At 40.4% G+C, this 10010-nt stretch overlaps 1 non-coding gene across 1 annotated transcript; it reads left to right on the forward strand.

Annotated features, from left to right (window-relative positions):
• Positions 1-1676: 1676 nt before the first annotated feature.
• LOC122063530 lies at positions 1677-1783 on the forward strand. The gene has a single exon (XR_006135376.1). It is a non-coding gene; the product is annotated as a small nucleolar RNA R71 (small nucleolar RNA).
• Positions 1784-10010: the final 8227 nt, after the last annotated feature.

A 10010-nucleotide genomic window follows, 5' to 3' on the forward strand; every position in this document is an offset into this window, starting at 1 on the left:
AGAATGGTCTTCCTAGAATTATTGGGATCTCATCCTTGGTTGAGAAGGGCTTAGTATCTAACACAATGAAATCAACAGGGAAAATAAATTCTTCCACCTTTAGTAAGACATCCTCAACCATCCCTTTAGGAATCTTAACAGACCTATCTGCCAACTGAAGAGTAGTTCCAGTGGCTTTCAATTCTCCCAATCCTAGTTGCTTGTACACATGGTAAGGTAAAAGATTCACACTTGCGCCAAGGTCAAGTAAGGCATACTCAATATAAGTGTTGCCTATGACACAAGATATGGTAGGGCTCCCTGGATCCTTATACTTGGCTGCTATAGGCTGAGTAATTATGGAACTAATGTTACCTGCCAAGAACGCCTTTTTGGGCACACTAGTGATACGTTTGTGAGTACACAAATCTTTCAGTACCTTTGCATAGGCGGGGATCTGGGATATGGCATCCAAAAGAGGGATGTTCATTTTTACCTTTTTGAAGACTTCTAAAATTTTGTCCATGGAAGCAGTCTTCTTTTTGTTTACCAAGCGATTAGGAAATGGGACAGGATGAACATAAGGACTGTTAGGGATTTTCCCCTGTTCAAAAGAATCATTTTTGGTTTCCTCAACCAAATCATCTTTAGTTTCAGAAAAATCTTTAGGTTCATCAGACGAACCTGGAACAAAAGGCACACTTGTGTCCTCAACTGAAGAAGAGTTAATAGGAGCAATAGATGGGGAAGATTTAGAAACACTTTGTTGGTACTCTCTACCACTCCTAAGGGCATAAAAAACATTACATTGGTTAGAGGGCCCTTGTTGGGTCTAACCTTGTACTATATTCAGTGGTGCATTAGTTGGTCCTTGTGAGCTAACAGGCTGATGATGCCTAGGGTTAGGCTCTGGTTGACTGGGTAAAGTTCCCTTCTCCCTCTCACGCATAATTGAGACAACTTGAGTGAGTTCTCTTATAAGATTTTGATGCCTTGTCATGAGGAGGGCCATATTTTTTTTCAAGTCACTTATTCTACTTGCCTCTCCAGTATTGGTAAACCTAGGGGGTTGCTGATAAGATGATAGAAGAGGGGCCTTAGGAAAACTCGCCTGAGGTCCTACATTTGACCTAGGAAAAATATTTTGGAAAAAAGATTATTGTACAAAGGGAGGCCTTTGGGGTCCAGGTTGACCCTGATTATAGAAATTGGAAGGTCCTGCTTGGTTGCCTTGATTCCAAGAGAAATTTGGGTGATTTCTCCATCCTGGATTATAGGTGTTACTATATGGATTATTCTGGTATAAGGCATTAACACTATCATTAGAAGTGCCACCAGAGGTGTTGGGGCATTCTTCTATGACATGTCCAGGGGATTGGCACCAAGCATAAATCTTAACCAAATTGACTGATGATGGCTCTCTAGGAACAATAGCCTCAATCCTCTTGATTAGGCTATCCAAATGGGCTTCCTTGGCTACTATCCCATCCACAAAATATCCTTTTCCTCCTATGGTTCTTTCACTCTCTTGGGTTGATTCCCACTCACGGGTTTTGTCAGCTAAGTCAAGTAAGAATTCCCATGCTTTTCCTTCATCTGTAAAGGATGTGAATCCCTCAGGGCACATAGACTCTATCATTTGTTTAGTTGGATAATCAATACCCTCATAAATTATTTGACATAAATGCCATAGGTCTAGGCCATGGTGAGGGCATTCTTGGAGTAGATCCTTGAATCTCTCCATAAGCTTGGAAAATGACTCACTAGGCTTTTGCCTAAACTGAAGGATATCACTTCTAAGCTTATTGGTCTTGTGAGTTGGGAAAAACTTCTTAAGGAAGACAACTGTGAACTGTTCCCATGAGGTTATGGAATTTGTGGGTAATCCATACAACCACTTCTTAGCTTGGTCTTTCAATGCAAAAGTGATAAACCTAAGCTTAACAGCATCATCAGAAAGCTGTTGAATCTTAATTAGAACACATACCTCTTCAAATTCTCTTAGAAATAGATATGCATCCTCAGAGGTCAACCTATGGAAGTGGGGCAACATAGTGATGTATTGAGATTTGAGTTCAAAATTATTGCCCTGGGCTTGTGGTAGAACTATGCAGGAAGGTTGGGCTGTTCTAGCAGGGTAGAACCTATATTTCAAAGATTTAGGTGAAGGGTTTTGCTGTTGGTCTCCCATATTGAAGGGTTTTAAAGAGAGCAAACGTATAGGGTCACTACTTGTTGGATCTCTTCTTTCTAACCGATTCTTAGTATTATGTACCCACCTAACACTCATGCAATAGAAAACTACCCACAACTAGAGTAAGACAAGCACAAAAGAATGGATAGCAAAACTTTTTGATGATTTTTTTGATTTTTTTTTAATTTTTTTATTTTATTTTTATTTTATTTTTTATTTTTTTTGCTTTTTGGGAGCTTACCGGCAGGGATCCGGGGTTGCTCAGGTCAATTCCTGAGGTACTGCTACAGGGCGAAACCTGTCTTTATCATACTGTGAGGCATGGCGACCTCCACTGATACAACTATTATTGCAAGTTGTTCTTCTTAGGAATTCAATAAAAGAAAAGGAAAAATATAAAACAAAGCAAACAAAGCACTCCAATTTACCAAAAGAAAGTGAAAAATAACATGGAACTGTCTCCCCGGCAACGGCGCCAAAAACTTGTTTTTTATTTAAAATGTAACCGCAAGCGTACGGATCAGTGTAGCTACGGGTCGAACACAGGGAGAGCAGCCACTTTATTTTTTTATTTCTTTTAATAATGCGAAAGTGAACTGATTAATGGTTGTGATCTAATTCTAATTACCGTCCTAAAAATAATGTCCTAACCATTCGTCATCTAAGAATTTAAAGACGCAAGCCACGCAATTAAAATCAAATAAATAAATAACTAAAAGTAAACAACCCACGCAATTAAAAAAAATAATAATAAAGGAAAAAAATGCTGAAATAAAAATAAAGTAAAAGAAAGGGGATAAAGCTAGAGAGAGACTCACAAGCAGGTTTCTCTACTTAGCCCGAGGGATGCATCATAATATGAGCTTCCCTACTTGACCAGAGAGTTACTCTTACAAGGGTTTCTCTACTTGGCTTTAGGGAAAGGGAGACAATTAAAATAAAAGCAATAAATTGATGGTTCTATGGCCAGGAGGGGCAAAGCCAACACATACACTAGCCATGAACCTTGGGGGAGAGGGATAGCAATAATGTAACGACTGAAAATAAAAATCCTAAATTAAGAAAGAAAGGGTAGTCAGAAGAAGGAATGAGAGGGGGGGAGAGAAGACTACTGAAGGAGCCTACTTACTTGAATCAATGCTTGAACTTGAAAAAAAAATTGCTCCACGGCTCATGATCTTGTCACCTAGATCTAAGCCTAGAACTATAACTTAAAAAATTACAACTCAATTGCATAAATCATAAACATAAAAAGAACTGAATAAAAATAAAAGAGTACTTGCATTAATTGAAATAAAAAAAAAAACTATTACAAAAGTGATTAAAGCAAAAATAGAGAAGAACTAAAACCAAAGAGTGAGAGAGGGAGATAGAGAGCAACTAAAAAAAAACTAGAAGAAGAATGAATTGTGTCTCCTCCTCTTACATGAGTTGTATTTATAGGGAATGGAGAGGTAGGGTAACAATTTTCTCTTTCCTAAAAGAGAGAAACCCACAATTTATTGTGAGATCTTTTGAGTCCAAAAGTGCTAAGATGGAGGAGAGAGAAGAGAGAAATAAATTTTGAGAAATTTCCTAAAATTTTTTTGCTTATTTTCTTTCCTTTTTCTTCTAATTTATTTTTCTTCTTTTTTTTTCTCTCTCCTAGGGACGACTTTTTTTTTCTTCCTTTGTGTGATTTGGACAATCTTTGGTGATGATGTGGAGGAGAGAGAAGATTTGGACAATTTTTGGTTCTCCCCTTTTTTTCTCTTTCCTTTTTTTTTCTTCTCTTCTTGCTTCCACGATTTTGCTTGCTTCTGACTTGATGTGGAAATCCCCTCCATGCCCTTAGTGCTTTAAGTGAGTGAAAAGCAGGAAATCTTCAACAAAATCTTCTAAAAAAAACAACCATAAGATTTGAACTTGAGACCTCTTGGTGAGCAAGAGAATTTTGTACACCATAGCTCACCAACTAAGCTAGGTAATTGTTGTTACCAAAAACAAATCTTTAATCACTTAAAGATGTGATCCATCGATCCTTGTTGGCATTAGGAATATTCCTTGTACCTCTGGGACAATTGCAAACGGGCTGGTTCTGCATCTCGGTTCAGTTCTGATCCATTATTCTTTTTCTGACCCGAAAAAGAATAATCATTTGTACGGGTGACCAAACGAATGTGTACTTTTAATTGAACACGTCCATCTTGCTCAGAATTTCGTCCTCTTCGCAACCATGGAAAGAAATAGGACCTCTTTACGTGTAAAATTGAAGATATGGCTCCCGATAGTCCTTAAGGCCTTGAAAATATAAAACCTGCAAAAAGAGAGTAAAACCCAAGGTAGCTCCATTCTAAATATGTAAAATGTATGTTTTACTACCCTAGATTTCACACATAAATGTGCTCATCAGTAATATTTTGATAGAGTTCTGGCTAGGAACGGTTACTTTTGGATTTGAATTCTGGCAGAGTTTCAGCTAGGGGAAGCTACTTTCGGACTTAGGCTGAGGTGTCATCAGCAGAGCTTCCGCTGGGGATAGGCTATAGGAGGGCTAGGCTGAGGTGGAACTCCGGCAGAGCTTTCGCTGAGGATAGGCTATAGGAGGGCTAGGCTGAGGTGGAACTCCGGCAGAGCTTCCGCTGGGGATAGGCTATAGGAGGTCTTGATGAAACCTAAATGATTGAGGAACTTCGAAGGCTCGAAGAACACTTCGAAGATCTTATGAAGATCGCTTCAAAGACTTGAAGAACCTCAAAAGGGGGGGAGACTAAGGTAAAGTTTTTCCTACAAAATGCTCACTCAAAAAAGCAGATGATTGAAGAACTTCGAAGGCCCGAAGAACACTTTGGATCTTATGAAGATCTCTCCGAAGACTTGAAGAACCTTAATGAGGGAGGGGAGGAGAGAGAGCAGAGCTTCTCTACAAGGGTTGCTCACTAAGAGGCTTGAGTGTGTAAAACCAAAGGGAGGGGGTATTTATAGATTTTTTGGACCAATAGGAAGGAAAGAGGGATTTCCTTGGCCAATGGGGTTAAAAAGTGAATTTTCAGACCAATGGGGTGACAAAGTGAATTTTTGGGCCAACGGAGTGAAGTGTAACTTTTTTGGGCCAATGAGGTGAAAATATGCTTTTTTGGGCAATGAGAGGTCACAGTGTAGGGTACGCTAGCGGGCAGTGCAGAGTGCACAAGCGGGTATCCCCTCACAACTCCTATCACGCCCTGTTCATATAGAATAGGACCAGTGACCGGGTTCCCTCCGGGTAACCCAAAACCACCAGGATCATCTGATACAGTAACCACAGCACAACAAGCCACTTGTACATGAAATATAAAAATGTAATTTTAGTGGAAGTCTTGTCATATATAAATATCTATAAATCCCCATGTGCTTTAGATACCTAAATTTTTATACATAGTATATTTACAAGTGGGCTCGTAGGCATGATATGTACACAAAAAATAACAATTTAATTATCGATAGTACAAAAGGGGAGTATACCAAAAGAATAAGAAAGGAGAACTGTAAATAGAAAATCTGCTACTGTTGTCTCGCAACACAGTTCTCGTACGGACATCTGTCTCCATGGTCAAATCCTTCTGGGACCCACCAATCCCCCACTAGAGGTTCATTGATGGACTCCGGCACGTGTTCCTCTACAAAATATCCTGTAAAATCATCTAAAAAAGATGTGTGCACGAGGGGTGAGCTCACTAGCACAGTAAATGGATAGAAAAACTCACACAAGCAATTGCAATTCAAATGATACTATATACATGAGATCCATTTTCAATCCTGTTTTACATAAATAACATTACTAGGTTATAGGTTACATGCTACTCACAACCACAGTGCACGTGTGCCCCGGGTACGAGACGCGTTCCCAATCCCGCGATACACCCATATGGTTGTTAGAGAAGGTCAGCCATGAGCACTCAAAAAAGTATATTGTGGCCAAACCACAGCAGAAAATAAAAGCAGTATGATTGGCCCTCTAAATATATCACCAAAGTTGCTGACTGTCCTAATGATCACCCTGGCATACTTCTAACTGCCATAGCGGTCCATGACAGGTGCTTCTCCCCAATGATAACCCAACACGTAAACCCCTGTTGGGAAGGGTCATAGCATGAGGGAATGTTAAATCCTAACCAATGCTCCTACATACGATAGTACGACTGCATAGTATTTCTGCGTTCCATTCCACGTGTACCAATACATTCATTTTCAAGCCAACTACAACATCTATTCTAGGAATCCATACATGTTCAACAAATCATCATCATAAGCCTTCAATGAATAAATCCAGGCTCAAGATTCACAACAAGTAATAAAATGATTGAAAATTTATAGATACAACATGTTCATTTCTAAATGCATCCAACAACAGTCAAGCATATGCATGAGAATGGCATTCGTAATGTCAAGATAATATATGAATGAATAAGATGCCATAAACACTCCCAAAATAAAATGAAAGTCCTCTCCCCACTTACCTATTCTTGTAGGAGAATAGGCACTCGCGGTATAAGTCAAATCTGGAGTGAAGACGAATGTCTTGAAACCTAACATAAATAGGAATTTAGAACACGCCCATTTTGAAATTATAAAACAACATAAGATATGGTCATAACTCATTTAATATCACGAAGAAGATTGTCGATGAATTTGAGTTCCAACAGAGCTCATTTGGGCTACAGGTGGGTCATACAGGTAGGTAGGAGAACCCACCAATGCAAACTGCCCAGGCAGACAACACCTAGACACAAACTAGCGGGTCATACCGGTGGGTCTGGTACTTGCCGGTAGGCCCAGAAGAGACCGATGGGTTATACCGGTGGGTCCGGGTACCCGCCGGTCTTACCCGCCTGTTGGTCCAGAAGCCCAGGTAAGAGTGTAAGACTGGGGTGTCACACTGGTGGGTCTGACTACCCGCCGGTGCTACCCACCGGTGTTCTATAGGTTTTGTTGTTCTTCTTCCCTTCTTCATTCCTCCTCTTGGGAACCTAAAGGGGTTGTTCCAACTTCATTTCGCACACATTTTAGGCTTCGTCTACTTGATTACTTCATGGATTTAAGTTAAATCAAGATTTTTTGAAACAAAATCATACCTTGGCTCAAGAAACCCCAAAACTTGGAATCCTCTTTCCAAACTCAAAATGTCATCAAATACTTTCAAATCTTAGTTTCCCTTCTCAAACCTTTAAGGAAATCACACAATGTTTCTATTATCTCTTTGATTTGGCCACACACAGAAGGGTTTCATCACATTCCAAGGGTTTATGGCGTTACTCACCTCAAAATGTAGATCTCAACACACCGGACACTATTCCGGCGACGAATAGGTAAGAAGTGGCTTCGGAAACCAAGGGGGAAGCCTTCTTCCCTCTTCCTTCTCTTCTCCTTCCTCTTTTCTCCCTTTTCTTTACTCCTCTCACCAAACCTTGCTAAAATCATAAATGGGAGAGAGAGAGATATATATAAATGCTATTTATACCTTAGTTTTGTAACTATCTACTAAGGCTTGTTTGGTCTTGCCCCCTTTATGGACCAAAAAGCATTAAATAGCGATACTGGCTGAAATAGCCTACATTATCGGGCACACATGACTTTATTATGATGAGGAATCCGAAATACATGTGCTCACCCAAGTTGGACTTTCTATGGCCTATGTTTCCCCCACAGGAGGGTCACACTGGTGGGTCTCGCACCTACCAGTGACCACCCACCAGTTGGCTGAAACAAGGTCAACCTCACTGTATTTTGGAGAAGTGGAATCTTAACGCGTATCTCACCCTTGCCACGTGTTATAGACTAAGTTCTCATCATTCGATAAGATATTATACCTTTCCTATTCGTACATGGCCTTGTGATACATGTAAGGACACGGCTTAAGCATGTGAATCACATCGGGTACCGACTCAATCTTGTCCAACCACCCAGCATTCAACGTCACCCTCGCTATCATGGACCATAGGGCACCCGCAACAACCTTTTCCGATTCGAACCCTACAAGACCAAACCGAACCAATCGGTCGATAAATCGGTTTCAAAAAGCAGGGTTCTACAACTCCAGTCATCGGAATGAGGATTCTAGCCATCAATGGAGGTGCACGGGGCTTGGCGGGGTAGGGCAAGGCCGTGCGGGGTACGGCTAGGGTGTGGGAGGCAGGCGGGGGCACGCTAGGCAGGCTGGGGCACGCGGGGCAGGCAGGGGCACACAGGGCAAGGCATGGGCATGTGAGGCAGGTGGGGCATGCTAGGCAGACGGGGGTGCGTGCGGCAAGGCAAGGGTGCATGCAATAGGGTGGGGGTGCGTGCGACAAGGCAAGGGTGCATGCGGGGTAGGGCAGGGGTGCGTGCGGCAAGGCAAGGGTACATGGGTAGGGCAGGGGTTTGGGTGTTAATGGCAAGGTGTGGATGCTCAAGGTGTAATTTATGGGAATGATTGCGGGAGATTCGACGGTCTGATTTTAACATACCATATATCGTTGGAATTGTGATTCCGAGTTCTATCTATCCATACAGTCACTTTGGACCAAAATCCTTCGTATATGAGAAATCATAATTGGACCCTTCTTTTATCTCGTATGAGATTTTCAGGATTTTTGGGTGAGTATGGAATGTTTATGGGTTGGATTACCTCAGTCAATTATCATCTCTGTTAATCACAAGCGAGAAGTCGCATCCAAGATTCATAAGTCATCATAGCTGGGGGAGGGTGACAAAATTGGGTGTCTAAACATTGCTGGAATATTATAAAATAAGATTCAAACATATATCAACACAAGTTCAGAATTACACTAACATGTCTGGTGTTTATACACAAAGTTCAGAATATGTAAATGTTTCCCATTAATTACACTTAATCATCAATAAACAAATAGAAAAAGAAGAAAGGAATAACTAACACACATTAAAAAAAAAAAAAAAGTTTGCTCCAGTTTCATTTTTCCATTTTTCTTGTGGGATTCCCCGCCCCCGGGTTCTCAATTCTCACCAACTTATGAAGGCTATGAATACAATGCCAACTATCAAAGCTTTACAAAATGACCAAATAAGCAACAAATCTTTGTATTTTGTACCAACTCCTCTACTGTCCGAATAAAAGATGAGAACCAAAACTACGTGAATGAACAGCTGAGCTGTAGTAATGGAGTTGGATATCATAAGTCTTTCAAAGGTCTTGCTCTATCTTGAGTATTTTAAGAGAACAATAAGGAAATACCACTTAAGACATTGCAACGGATACTTCAGTACCTCTATAGTATAATTCTTAGCTAGTGGTATTTGGATCACAGATCTTGAGATTAATTATGCTCTACTGGTATTTGGATCACAGATCTTGTTCTACTAACATCTAGATATAAATTGAAGGTTGGCTGGTGTGGCTATTGGGATTCATGTAACTTATATCCCTACCCATACTAACATAGATTTTGACCAGTTCCCCTATTCCTCATAGCAGAGTACTCATGAAAAATTTCAGCCCCGATCAAACTACCAATACTACTCCATGACAATCTTATGCTTGCTTAAATGCCCCAATTTCAGACACCAAGCAAGCATGAATTACAACTATTTTGTATAAATCGAACTTCCTAGGGATAAATTTCCTTATGCATTCAATTAGAAATTTGGAGAAATCAATCCTAGGGCATTCATTTTCAGATTGTATCTGGTTAGAAATTTGGAGAAATCGATCCTATGTAAGGGTGTCAATCGGCTCGGTTTCGGTTATTTGGTTCGGTTCCAAATGATGATAAGGTGGACCATAATCGAACTGAGAACTAACTCGGTTCCGTATTTAGATACTCAAACCGATTCAATTCGGCTCGGTTCGATTTTGGTTCCA

Source organism: Macadamia integrifolia, unplaced genomic scaffold (assembly GCF_013358625.1).
Source record: "Macadamia integrifolia cultivar HAES 741 unplaced genomic scaffold, SCU_Mint_v3 scaffold135, whole genome shotgun sequence".
Lineage (NCBI taxonomy): Eukaryota > Viridiplantae > Streptophyta > Magnoliopsida > Proteales > Proteaceae > Macadamia > Macadamia integrifolia.